The 12,910-nt window shown below is 44.9% G+C and overlaps 1 protein-coding gene across 8 annotated transcripts in view; it reads left to right on the top strand.

Annotated features, from left to right (window-relative positions):
• Positions 1-12,910, top strand: part of ANKRD55 (ankyrin repeat domain 55) — a 170,856-nt gene that overhangs the window by 22,679 nt on the left and 135,267 nt on the right. For 7 of the 8 annotated variants that reach the window (XM_039544219.1, XM_039544221.1, XM_039544225.1 and 4 more), the window contains exon 2: positions 6,124-6,275. The gene's annotated coding sequence lies outside the window, so the exon portion shown is untranslated. Of the gene's footprint in view, positions 1-3,995; positions 4,840-6,123; positions 6,276-12,910 lie in introns of those variants that run through there. The other variant, XM_039544220.1, reaches the window with a different exon arrangement.

Genomic DNA, 12,910 nt, shown 5'->3' with positions numbered 1-12,910 from the left:
AGAGAAAAATACCCTGTGGGCTAAACCAGATTTAATATTATGTCATAGCTATGAGAATGGTTTGCAATTTATAGGGGAACCATTAAAATGTGAAATACAGGAAGCCATCATGCTAGGATATGCCTATGGTTCATTAAATGGTGCCTTGTTTATCCTGTGACTGAAAACACAACGAAGACGACATCTGTCAGTGATGCTGCCATTTATGATGATGATCTTTGAAGTCACTACTTCAGTAAATGAAGAAGTTTGACATATGTTTCCAAAATCTGTACTGCTGGGGAAAAAAATCATTTACACATCCCCTCCTATTCACAAGAGGAGGTGGAAAGTTGGCCAAAAGGAAACCAGCCATCACTATCTGGATTCACCTAAACTCTGAGTGTGAGTACCTCTTAATCCAAAGGCCGGCCCTTGAATTGCAGAGGAACTTGAAAGGTGATTTTTGAATCAATTCACGTTCTCTCTAGTGTCAATCACAGTGATGTTAAAAAAGTGACATTCACATGGGCATCACTGATTTGGCATTATGTGGAAACAGAAGACATGGCAGAAGAGAAACCAAAATGTCAGAGCTATTGAACTTGGATTTTTACCCCAGTTATAAATAAATTAAATTGAGACCTCAGCTTTTTAGCAACCTTATTCCAAGCAAATATAGCACACATTTGGAAACATAGATATTTGTTTACTAAGAATACATCTTATAAGCTAAGTTCTTCCTTAGAAAAGACTTGCTAGGTAACCAGAAATCTGCAAAGGATGTCTGCTATGAGGAGTAATCCATTGACAAAGCCAGAACACTGCTATATATATTTTGTGTAGGTTTCTCCCCATGTTTTTAGCTTGTCTCGAAAGGCAAAGATTTACTATCTGGAACAGTGGCTGATGTTCATTCATCTAACAAAAAATCATCTCTGGTGCAGGTTTAAGGCAACTGGCAACACATGCCTTAACTCGCTGAACCTGGAAAGGCCTACACCTCCCACACCACTGGCTTTCAAATTGGAAATTCCTCGGCACAAAAGGCTCAGCCCACGGGACTTCTCCAGACAAACAATCAGCCTGCAGTGCTTCACTGGGCATAAGAGCCTTGGCAAGGAGCCATTCACTATCATTAAAAGTGTTTATAAAAAAAATGTTCATTTTTGGCCAGCTTTTTCCCAAGGCCTGCCCTCCACCCCCACATCTTCAATGGAATGTGTTAATAATTTGCTTTGTGGAGATGAAAGGCTCTTTGATAGGAGCAGCATAAACACATCTCACTCTGCTCAAAGGTCTTTGTCCCACAATAGAGGCATAGTTTCTGTACAGTGGCTTGAATGGAAAGAACAGACACATTTCTGAATCACTCTTCACTTTCTACTAGACTTTTTCTCTCTCTTTCTCTCTTCCTGATAGTCACTTACAAACCCTAGTGAGGAATACAAACAAGCAAATGGGTCCAGACACATATCCTTTGTAGCAGTGAGCAGAGTGCTTTAAAAAAAAATCTTATCTGCAAAAGTTTCCACAAGTCAAGGTGACAAAGGTCAAAAGTCACATGGAATCATGCCCCTCTACCACAATGGAAAGACTGAGTGGTAAATGGACCAGTACTTATTCTGGCACAAACAATAGAAATGGGCTGCTGCTGCTAGATCTTTTCTTCAATAGCAGAATACTGTGACATACAGTACAGTGCAATTTACTAATGCTTTGGGTGAGCATAACTGTCTATTATAACAGGAAAAAGCACACATTATAACTGTCTAAAATACAACAACAGCAAGTGCTGCGTAACTACTGACTCTTAGTGCAAGTCTTTTGTTGACCATTCTGATCTGTTCTATACCTTTCTTTTATATTTGCAATGTTTCTTTAAATTGCCACCCCAATAGTGTTTTACATTATGCTATCCTCGGTCACCATCTAGCTTTCATTCAAAATTTAGTGGGGGGAGGGATAGCTCAGTGGTTTGCGCACTAGCCTGCTAAACTCAGGGTTAGGAGCTCAATCCTTGAGGGGACCATTTAGGGACCTGGGGCAAAATCAGTACTTGGTCCTGCTAGCAAAGGCAGGAGGCTGGACTCAAAGACCTTTCAGGGTCCCTTCCAGTTCTATAAGATAGGAATATCTCCATATACTTTATTTTAAGATAAAGACCTACCCATGACACTGCCAATTGGCTCATCTTTGGGATAAATGTGACCAAATAAGTTACGCAAAAGTAACTGGTTTCTTGTGACATTAGCACTTTAGCTTGTCATCATTTTCAAAATGTCTTTCAGCTGGGTTTGCTCACTTTCCTTGTCTGATTCTTTGTATCTGCATGTGATGAAAATGATACATCTTTCCACACAATGCTGTCCAGTCTTTAGAACTTTATCCATATTCCAGAGTGCTCATGTTCTTGCTGAGCATATTGTTGCACTGTTGTCAAAAAAATTTCCGAGCCACTATAGCCCTGTCTAGACTACAGCCAGATGAACACTAGAAAAGCGTTGCCAGTATAGTTACTTTATTTCAAAGAGGGGAGGGTGGTTGTCTTACCAGGAATTAAAATCAACAAAGGGGGTGGGTTTACATCAAGGAGAAACACACACAACTGAAACACCGAAGCCTGGCCAGTCATGAAACTGGTTTTCAAATCCTCTCTGATGCACAGCACACCTTGCTGTGCTCTTCTAATCGCCCTGCTGTCTGACTGCTCAAAATCGGACACCAGGCAATTTGCCTCAACCTCCCACCCTGCCATAAACATCTCCCCTGTACTCTCACAGATATTATGGAGCACACAGCAAGCAGCAATAACAGTGGGAATGTTGGTTGTGCTGAGGTCTGACTTAGTCAGCAAACACCGCCAGCGAGCTTTTAAACATCCAAAGGCACATTCTACCACCATTCTGCACTTGCTCAGCCTATAGTTGAACTGCTCCTTACTACTGTCCAGGCTTCATGAGCCATGAGAGCAAGAGATAGGCTAGGGTAGGTGCGACCGCACAGACATAGGCACCGACTCCATGAGTTCTGGTGGGTTCCCCACCCCCCTGCTCCAGCTCACTTCTGCCTCTGCTTCCACCTTCTCCACGAGCGTGCATCCTTCTTCACCCCTCTCCCTCCCAGTGCTTGCACCACAAAACAGCTGATTTGTTGGGCGGGGAGGAGGGGGAACGCGGCATGCGGGGGGAAGAGGCAGAGCCGGGACAGAGATTTGGGGAAGGGATCCAATGGGGGCAGGAGTTAGGGCGAGGACTTTGGGGATGGGGTTGGAATGGGAGCGGGGTCCGGGGCAGGGACGGGGTGGAGTCAGAGGGGGGCCGGGGCATGGAGAGGGTTAGAGAAAGTGGCGGGGGGGGGGGAGGGCATTGGCACCCACCGGCGCTGGAGAAAGTTGGTGCCTATGCACGCGGTGCTGCCGGCTTGGAGAGCAGCCTGAGGCAGAAGCCTCCAGCTCACTTGATATTCCAGGAAGAACTGAATTTCCATTAGATGAAACTTAAAGAAGAGAATTACCTGGAGTCTCTGGCTCCCATTCAGTGCTCTAAGAGGAGGATAGCCATGTCTGTCCAGGCGCCCTTGATCGACCTCACCAAGGTCTGCCAGGAGCACCCAGGAGACGTACGACGACTATCAGTCCTACTGCACCATCTGCCATGAAGGCAAGGAGCTGCTGCTGTATAGCAATGCAGTACCGTGTCTGCCAGCAGCACCTAGGAGACGAATGGTGACGGTGAGCTGAGCGGGCTCCATGCTTGCCATAGTATGGCATCTGCAGGGGTAACCCAGGAAAAAAGGCGCGAAATGATTCTCTGCCATTGCTTTCACAGAGAGAGGGAAGGAGGGGGGCCTGACGACATGTACCCAAAACCACCCGCGACAATGTTTTTGCCCCATCAGGCACTGGGAGCTTAACCCAGAATTCCAATGGGCGGCGGGTAGCCACCCACAGTGCACTGCTCTGTAAGTCGATGCTAGCCACGGTAGTGAGGACATACTCTGCCGACTTAATGCACTTATTGTGGGCATATGCAATCGACTGTATAAAATCGGTTTCTAAAAATCAACGTCTATAAAATCAACCAAATTTCATAGTCTAGACATACCCTTAGTGTAGAGTTTATACCTGCAAAAAAGTGCTCAGAGCATGCCTTCCGGTTTGGACCCCGCAGGCGTGATAGGTGGGAAATAGCTCGTTTGAGGGTCCCACCAGTGTGTTTAGCTAGGAGCATGGGGGTCAGGACTAAGCGGCTGTGCACATGCTCAGTGACAGATTTTTAGCTGCCTAAGGGATTTTATCAGTGGGAATTTAGGCACCTAGGGATTTTATGCACCTGTAGGGTTGAGCAGCAGCTGAGCAGGGGTTCTGTGAATGCCAGTGGTGCCTAAATGTTGGACTTAAGTGCCTAAAGCAGCAGCCTAAGTCCATTTGTGAATCTAGCCCTTAGGAGCATAAGTCCCATTGACTTTCACTAACACATAGGCTTCTAAGTGCCTAAGGCCTTGTGAACAATACAGGGTTAGATCAACCGAAGATGCCTTGTGTCGACCTATCTGTGTATGTGTTTTCACTTAAATTTGGCTCCCACTGATATAAGTGCCTCTTTGTGTCAATTTAGTAACACCGCCTCCCCAAGCAGCGTAGAGTCACAGTCAAGGTAATTAGGTTGACACAGTGTCAGTGTAGACACTGTGTTGCTTACATCAACTGTTACTGGTTTTCAGGAGCCATCCCACAATTCCCCACACTGACAATACAATTGATACAAGTGCTCCTGTTGAGGACATGCACCACTGACACAAGAAGCCAAGTGTGGACATACACAAGTGATTTAGTGACTGCAGTAGCTGTATGCTGATGTAAGTTAGGGTGACATAATTTTGTAGTGTAGACATGGCCAAAATAACTTTTTGAAAATGGAGACTCATGTTTCTAAGGCACTTTTGAAAATATCACTCCTAGCATAGACAAAAACAGTGGTATTTAAAATCTTGTCAGCTGATCGTGGTCAACTTAGGGACTGTCCTGAGTTCTAAGTGGTGTTTAAAAATGTGTTACTTAATATATTAGAGAGATCTCGTGTCTCTATTTTCCTGGGACCGACATGACTACAACTATACTGCATACTTATTTAACTCCTGTCAAATAACATGTTTGCTAGTCTAGACAAGGCCATTGATCTTTTCTTTTTTCATATGTGCATGTTCAGCCTGAGCTCACATTCCTTCCTCATATATTTCTTTCTATAATCATTGCTTCAGGTCTTAGAGTTTCAGCAAAATCTGCAGAGCCTCTTCCCATTTAATATTCCTCTGTTAAATATTAATATCAAGCTTAGAGCTTCAATTGTGGTCTGTTTGGTTCCCCTCCTGGTCTTAGCACCACTGCACCTTTTTACCCCATAGTCTTTGTTGTAGAATAATAAGGAGGTAACATATAATAATAGGTTCGACTCCTACCAGTATTTATCAACTGGGAGAATTAGAAATCTGTGTGCCTTTCGCCCGTGTTGCATTGAAATAAAGGATAGAGAGAATATAACCTTAAACAGAAAGAAGATTTATTAAGGGATAGTTACAGCTGGGGGGGTGGGAAAGGATCCACTAAGGGGATCACTACAAATACCAAGAATAGATTCCAGCAAGGGGCCTAGAGACTAGACCAGTGGTCCCCAACCTTTTCGTCTGGCGATCACTGCGGCGGTATAGCACCCGCCGAAATGCTGCCAAATTTCGGCGGCGACGCCTCTCGACGCCACTTGCTGTCGACAAGTGACGTCATCGAGAGGCATCCCCGCAGAAATTCGGGGGTGACGCCTCTCGATGATGTCACTTGTCGACGGCAAGCGGCATCATCGAGAGGCATCCCTGCCGAAATTTGGGGGCGACGCCTCTCGATAACATCACTTGTTGGCGACAAGCGTCGTCATTGAGAGGCGTCCCCACCGAAATGCCGCTGAAATTTGGTGGCATTTCGGTGGGTGCTCTCTTGGGGGCCAGGACGCCGGTGTATTAAGATGCCCCCACGGGCGCCATGGCACCCGCGGGCACCGCGTTGGGGACCACTGGCCTAGACCCTTAAACCATCCCTTGGTTAAACTACTAAGTGCCTGAAAAACAATTATTGTCTCTCTTTCACTGCAGATGGAGGTCACCGGCAACTGATGGACCATCTCAGAGTCTCAGGAACATCGAAGGATCTGGCTCTCTGCCACTGAAGCAGGAGATCAACAGATCTAAGCTGATAGTAAAGTTTTCACTGGATCCTTTGATGGAATACAGGAATCAGATATCAGGTAAGTATCAATGTCCTTGGCAGGTATTAGTGGACGAAGTCTTGATACGATGCCCGTGCAAAGAAACTGGATGTGGCTGCCTCAATGGTGGACAGCCCCTGTGTCATCGCTGACATTTCCTTATATGCTCTCTGTGGTGTGAATTCCTGAGGCACACTCTGGCAGACTCTGCCCCCAACCGGTTCCAGCCAGCTCTCAGTCTCTCAAGTTTTGGCGGGAAACAGAGTTTTGGCAGGAAAATGCCATGAAGAAAGGATACCAAGATGGAGTTCAGATCTCTCCTACCACATGCACCATCTTGAATTTTTAGACTCCATTTTGAATTGCAGCAACATTTATTATAATACATAACAAGAGTATGTATTATAACCATATACCAGTAACACCTTACATAGCCTCTCCTTGACCGATGTGACCACCTTTTAATAAACATCTGACATTATTGTTACATTAATACCATTGGACATTGACCTCATAATGTGGTTATGCAGGTTGACACATTACAAAAAGCATCACTGTAGCATCTTTAGTTTTTTTTCTTACACATATACACAGATATAATCAATAGATATACGATTATAACCCGCTCTATGAGCAGTATTACTACAATTGGATGTAGCATGATTTCCCAAGCCTTCGGATATTCACCCGATGTTTGGTTGGGATGCGAATTAACCCGATATTTTGCCCTCCGGTGCACAGGCAGAGAGGGCTTGTGCCCCCCCCAACTCCGTCCCTCCCCCCATTGGATCCCTCTCCAAATCCCTGCCCTGGCCCCGCCCCCAGCCCCGCTCCCTCACTGCCCTAATGGATCCCTCCGCAAATCTCCGCCCTGGCCCTGCCTCTTTCCCAAGCACGCTGCATTCGTCCTCCTCACCCCTCCCTCCCAGGCATGCGCAAATCAGCTGTATGGTGGCGCAAGCGCTGGAGGGAGGGGGGAGAAGCAGGGTGCGGCAGCCAGCTCAGGGGAGGTGGAGGCAGAGTGAAGGCAAGCTGGTGCGGGGGGGCAGGGTGTGGAGCTGCCGGTGGATGCTCAGCCCCCACCAATTTTTCCTATGCTCCGGCGGCTCTTGGTTTTTTGGTTTTTTTTTTGCTTTTGTTTTTGTTTTTTTCCTCCGCCACTGGCTCTTGAGGGTTTTTTTTTGTTGTTGTTGCTCCGCCGGCAGCCCCTCGCCTCCCGATATTTCACGTCTCTCATCTGGTCACCCTAGCTCCTTGAGTCTGGAGCTACTTTAGGTGATAAACCATATCCTTATGGTGCATTAGTGCTTAGAGGTTTGCTTGAGGGTTTGCTCCTATATGAATAGATGGAAGATGGTCATAGAGTAAGATGCTATTATGCTCTGCACTTTTGCATCGGACAGAGTAATATTTATATTGCACCTATTACAGAAAACACTGCACATAAACATATATTATCTCCTGAATCGTGTTCAATGTGATTAAAAACCTTTAATTAACAAATTTTTACATAAAGTTTTTATACACAGACAGTGACTATCAATAACCACTATAGCTGAATTTTGAAAATACATAGGATGGTGAAGCTGGTGATTACATTTTTCTTCATCGGAATCTAAACATATATGAGTCTCCTCCCATACTCCAGTGGTACAGGTAAAACCCAATTTGTCTAGCTCCACACAAGCTTGTAAATTTAAAGAATAATATTTACTCTCCTCTTACATGCACCCATTTGGTATTTTCCATAGGCATCATTAGGGAATTATTTACTATATGGCATCCCTTAAAGTAAGTATGTATGCCACGATAGTCTCATTAGCATGGTCATAGGTGAAATCCACCATTTTCCACCATTGCTGCTTTTCTTTTTCAAATTTGGTGGCATTAGACCAGATAATGTTTTTAATTTCCTGTGGCACTATACCGTTATGACCATCCCTGAGTATAGCCTTTGCAATGTCGAGAAGCAACTGCTGCACTTGCATACATGCAAATGCCTCTGTTAGATGAGACTGCAGTATCTCTAGTGCTCCTATAATCTTAAGGTGATCTTTTTCTTGCACTTCTAACCATGTTGGTAATGTGTTAGCAATATTAAAACCTAACTCACCAAAGTCATTCAATGCTGCTGAGAGGGAGGTGGCTAGTGAGGAGATATTGTGTCCCAGTTCACCTATGTGTGACGCCAGGAACTGCTGATCTACCATATTCAGCACTCCTAGTCCAGTTCCCACCCCTCCGAGGATCTTAGCAGCTAGATCTCTTTTAACTCTGTGGAGAGATGGCTGTTGCAAGACATTACCTTTTACCCACGCCATCCATCCCATTAACAAAGGTGTTACATACCGGGCACATTCTTTATGCATAGGGATTAGAGAAGCTTGAACCTTTAAAACCATTTTTTTTAATACAACGTGAGGGTTTATAATTAAACTGCACGATACATCCCTTTTTACTATGAGTGGTCCATGAAACTAATCTATGGCACAGGGGCTACAAAAACTTTAAATGTCCTTTTTAATCCAAAAGGACCTTTCAATTCCCAGTTCTCAATATAATTTACAGAGACATTCAGTTTTAAGCAAATGTAACATATTGCTCCAAAACCCCTGGGGTGTTCTTCCAGTCTGCAAAATTTTGATTTTACAATCTCCTCGGGAGCCTTATTACAATGAGCAATACATTTTTGACATTTTAGTTCAATATAGTATATTTGACGTCCAGGGATAAGGACCTTTACATTTATTGAAGATACATTAGTGGAGGTAATACCCATCATGATAGATACATTAAATGGACTTGGAGTTACTCTATTATTGTATTTGACCATGGCATAAATACATTTTGAACCATCCCAATCTTGTATACTATTGGAACAACCCTTAAAGCTTTGATCATCCAGCATCCACTTACGTTGCCCTGTGACCTTTTTAATAAATCTTATCTGCGTCTGAGGATTGATAATAGGGTCGTGCTTCATCTGGGCATCATGGATAGTGAAAGCTATGATAGACTTATTCCCTTCAATTTCCTCAAAGGATAGATAACAATATCCACTCAAAGTATATGCATAAACATTCACTAGAACTGACAATACATCCTCAGGCGTGACCCAATAATCAGGCTCTGGTGTTAATTTAGATGGAACAAAACTACTGTCTTCCCATTTTTTACAACCTGCTCTGAAACATCCTCCTCCAACTCCATATGAACTTGGTTTCCAAGGCCTTTTACTTTGATCTTTTATCCATTTGGGAGGAATTTGTCTAGTTGTGGTTGTCTACACATCAGGCATTTGGAACTTTTCTACTCCTATATTTTCATCAGAATACCATTGTTTTGTTGAGACTTGTAGGCTGGGTATTGACGGAGTTGTTATTCCTTTTTCTGACTCCCTGTCTTTTTCCACATTGTCCTCTAGTTCCTCAGTCTCATGCTCATTAGAATCAGGATCAACTTCTGGGAATACGGGTACTTCCCACTTATGTGCCAACTCGTGGTTCACTAGACAATACCAATGTTCATTTTCGTTAACCAGTAACATACAAGATACCTATCCAATAAACCTATGTACAAAATCATGACCAAAAAAGGGGTCTTCATGCTTTCCTTCCCTATAGACAAACAGAGAAAGAGACACAATTAAAACCTTATGGTGGCTTAGCATCATCTTTTGATTGTTTTTTTACTGCAATTTCCCTGCTTCCATTCCATGACTTTAATTGCGAAGAATGAAACCATTTGGGAACCCTCTTTTTCCCTGTGGAAATTTCAAATAAGTACACAGTGGGACTAGCCTTTTTCAGTATGACAGCCGGACCTGCCCATCTAGGGGAGAGCGGATGGTGTTTCTCCGAAAAATATCAGAAGAGGACTTTATCCCCTATATCCCATTCCACAAAAGATAAATTGTTCTTCAAACATTGGTCCATTTTCTTGGTAATGCCCTTTAAATTAACAGCAACCTGCTTCTGCACTAAGCTGATGGTATTCAGCAGTTCTTTGATATAGCAGTCCAATTTAAACTGTGGCACATAGTTATCTGGAGGCATTCCTCCTTCTAACTACCAGTATTCTGGAGTTCTCATCATTCGTCCAGTAAGGTCTTTGTAGCGGGGTGGTTACCCGCTCCTGCCCTGAGGGGTTTAAAAAGCGGCCCTGGAGAGGGCTGCAGCTCTAGAAGCCTGGGCTGATTGGGGAAAGTAGGCTCAGCTGGAGCCAGGCCCCAATCAGGCCCAGCTGACCCCTATAACAGTGAGCCAGGAGCCCAGTTAGTCTCTCTCTGTTTGTAGAGGGAGATGAGCCTCGCTGCAGGGAGATAGAGACAGGGCAACTGAGTGAAGCAGGGCTGGGGAAAGGCAGAGGAGCTAGGGAGCTCCAGCCTGGAAAGCCCCAAGCTGCAGCCTAGCATAAGGCAACAGGTACTGGGGGTTGCAGAGGGCAGCCCAGGGGTAGGCAAAGGCAGCAGGTCCAAACCCAACCTTGCCAGTGATGAGTAGGCTGATACTGCAGTCTGCCCCAGGGTATGGGGGCTAGACAATGACTGGCAGTAGCCTGATACTGAGGCAAGGTGGGGATAGTGGGTTGGGGGTTCCCCTGGGGGGAGAGACCCAGAACTGTGGGGGTACTGCCAGGGGGCAACACCCCAGTTAAAGAGGCACTGGGGTCCAAGGAGGGACACGGGGGCCAGAGGACAGGCAAGTTTGGGAAACACTGCTGTAGACTTTGCTGTCAGCCTAGATCTGTTGATCTCCTGCTTTGGTTGTAGAGAGCCAGATCCTCTGATGTTCCTGAGATTCTGAGACGGACATTATACTACACATTAGCATTCCGGTCTTTTGGTGCTATACCAGCTAACCAATACAACAACCTTTTCCTTGCTATATAGGTCTCTGGATGCTCTGTAGCTTCCTGTTTTTCTGAATACACTTTCCCAATACGGTTATTATATGGAAAAACATTTAATGCACACCCATATATATAGCTACAATTTCAGTGATATGTCCCATAGACAATCCATCTGGTAAGGCATTGAAATCCTCTACACTCAGACATTCTCTGACTATCATAAGGGAATCTTCCTTGCTAAGGTTAGGTAAGCAGCTTAAGCATGCTAACCAATTCAAAGCATTGTTCCATCAAGATGGCCCAGCTGCTTTCCTAAAGCTTTTGCTTGGTCTGCCAATAACATCTTTGTTTCATAGCACGTCTCAGTAGGCAGTTGAGCTCCATATGGCACGACTATAGTAGTGATCAGGGATTACTTTGTCCCATCACCCTTAGGCCTTCATCCAAATTAAATGGCACTGATGGAATAAGGCCTTTCTCTACAGTAGAGTAACATGGTGGATCGTCCCTATGTTCCTCAGACTCTACGTCTGAACCTTCCCTGGAAGTGAACTCAGCTAGTGGGTTAGTTTCCACTGTGCTAATTATACCCCTAGAGATCTTTAGCTGCTGCTTCAGCCTCTGAATCTTGTTCAAGCAGGCTGAATGATTTATTACTTCTGACCCTTGAGCCTGCTTGGCCTCCCTCAGGAGGTGCCTGATAGTAGCTAGGGCCTCTTCTAATTTTGTGGACAGGATTTGATTTTCCCTTTCTGCCTTTGCCCTGGATGAATTGGCCTCCTGCAGCTGTTCTTCTAGCCATGATTTGCATAGTTTGTTTTGTCATTTGGGCAGGATCCATCTGATGTTGTGCCACTGCCTTCTCCAGTTCCAACCCATTTGTTTTCTCCTGATCTTTTGCCTGGTTGGCTAGGGCTTTTAGGTGACTCACCCTACCATCCAGTTCCCTGCACACCATGGCGAGCCCATAAATCAATGCTCGCTTCTGTAATTTTTTTCTTTGGGAACCAGCTTGCTTGCCAAATACTGTCCCCACAATATTTATAGTTTTTGTAGTGCCTCATCTCCCTGGAAAGCTCCTTCCTTCCAAGGGTTTTGAGATTTCCCAAAAACAGACACTGCATACTCCAAACTATTTTTATTAGACTGCCAGGACCATCTTTTTAGGCTGAAGACCTTCTCCATCTTACCACAGGTAAAATAGACAGTTATGTCAAAGCCGAATAGCCCACTGTCCTAGACTTGTGTTGACTATTCACTTATGGTCAGTAACTCACGAGAACCCACAGCTGCCTCCTTCAGAACCCAGCAGTGATCAGTCACGACCACGGACAACTGTCCTAGAGATGGACACTTAGGGCCTTACCTTCCACCTCTGCCTTAGATTAAATGGCTGACCAGGTCCACTTAACCCAGGACTTGACAGTCTGCCTTGCTGCAGGCTGCTTGGGTCTGCTCCCTAGGCTACTGGCATAAGCAGAATCCTACACTGCAGTGAGCCTCGGCCTGTGGGCCTCTAGCTCATTCTTCACAAACTACAACCGAATGGGGAGACAAAATATGTCTGAACAGATAGTGACCTGGGGAACCTGTCCAACCAACCGGTTGACGCCCTCACCGACACTGTTCCAAACCCTTCCCTCCCCGAGTCTATTCAACCTAAGGACCCCAATCAGAGAGCTAAATCTCTAAGGAGTCCTGTGTGGTCGCCAGTAAATGTTACCCCAAAATCTCTGTTGTAGAATAATAAGGAGGTGACATATAATAACAAGATCAACTCCTACCAGCATCTATCAACTGTGAGAGTTAGAAATCTGTGTGCC

This window comes from Mauremys reevesii, linkage group 6, assembly GCF_016161935.1.
Source record: "Mauremys reevesii isolate NIE-2019 linkage group 6, ASM1616193v1, whole genome shotgun sequence".
In the NCBI taxonomy this organism is placed as follows: domain Eukaryota; kingdom Metazoa; phylum Chordata; order Testudines; family Geoemydidae; genus Mauremys; species Mauremys reevesii.
Note: the sequence above shows the minus strand (reverse complement) of the source record. Positions and strands in the feature narration are given on the sequence as shown.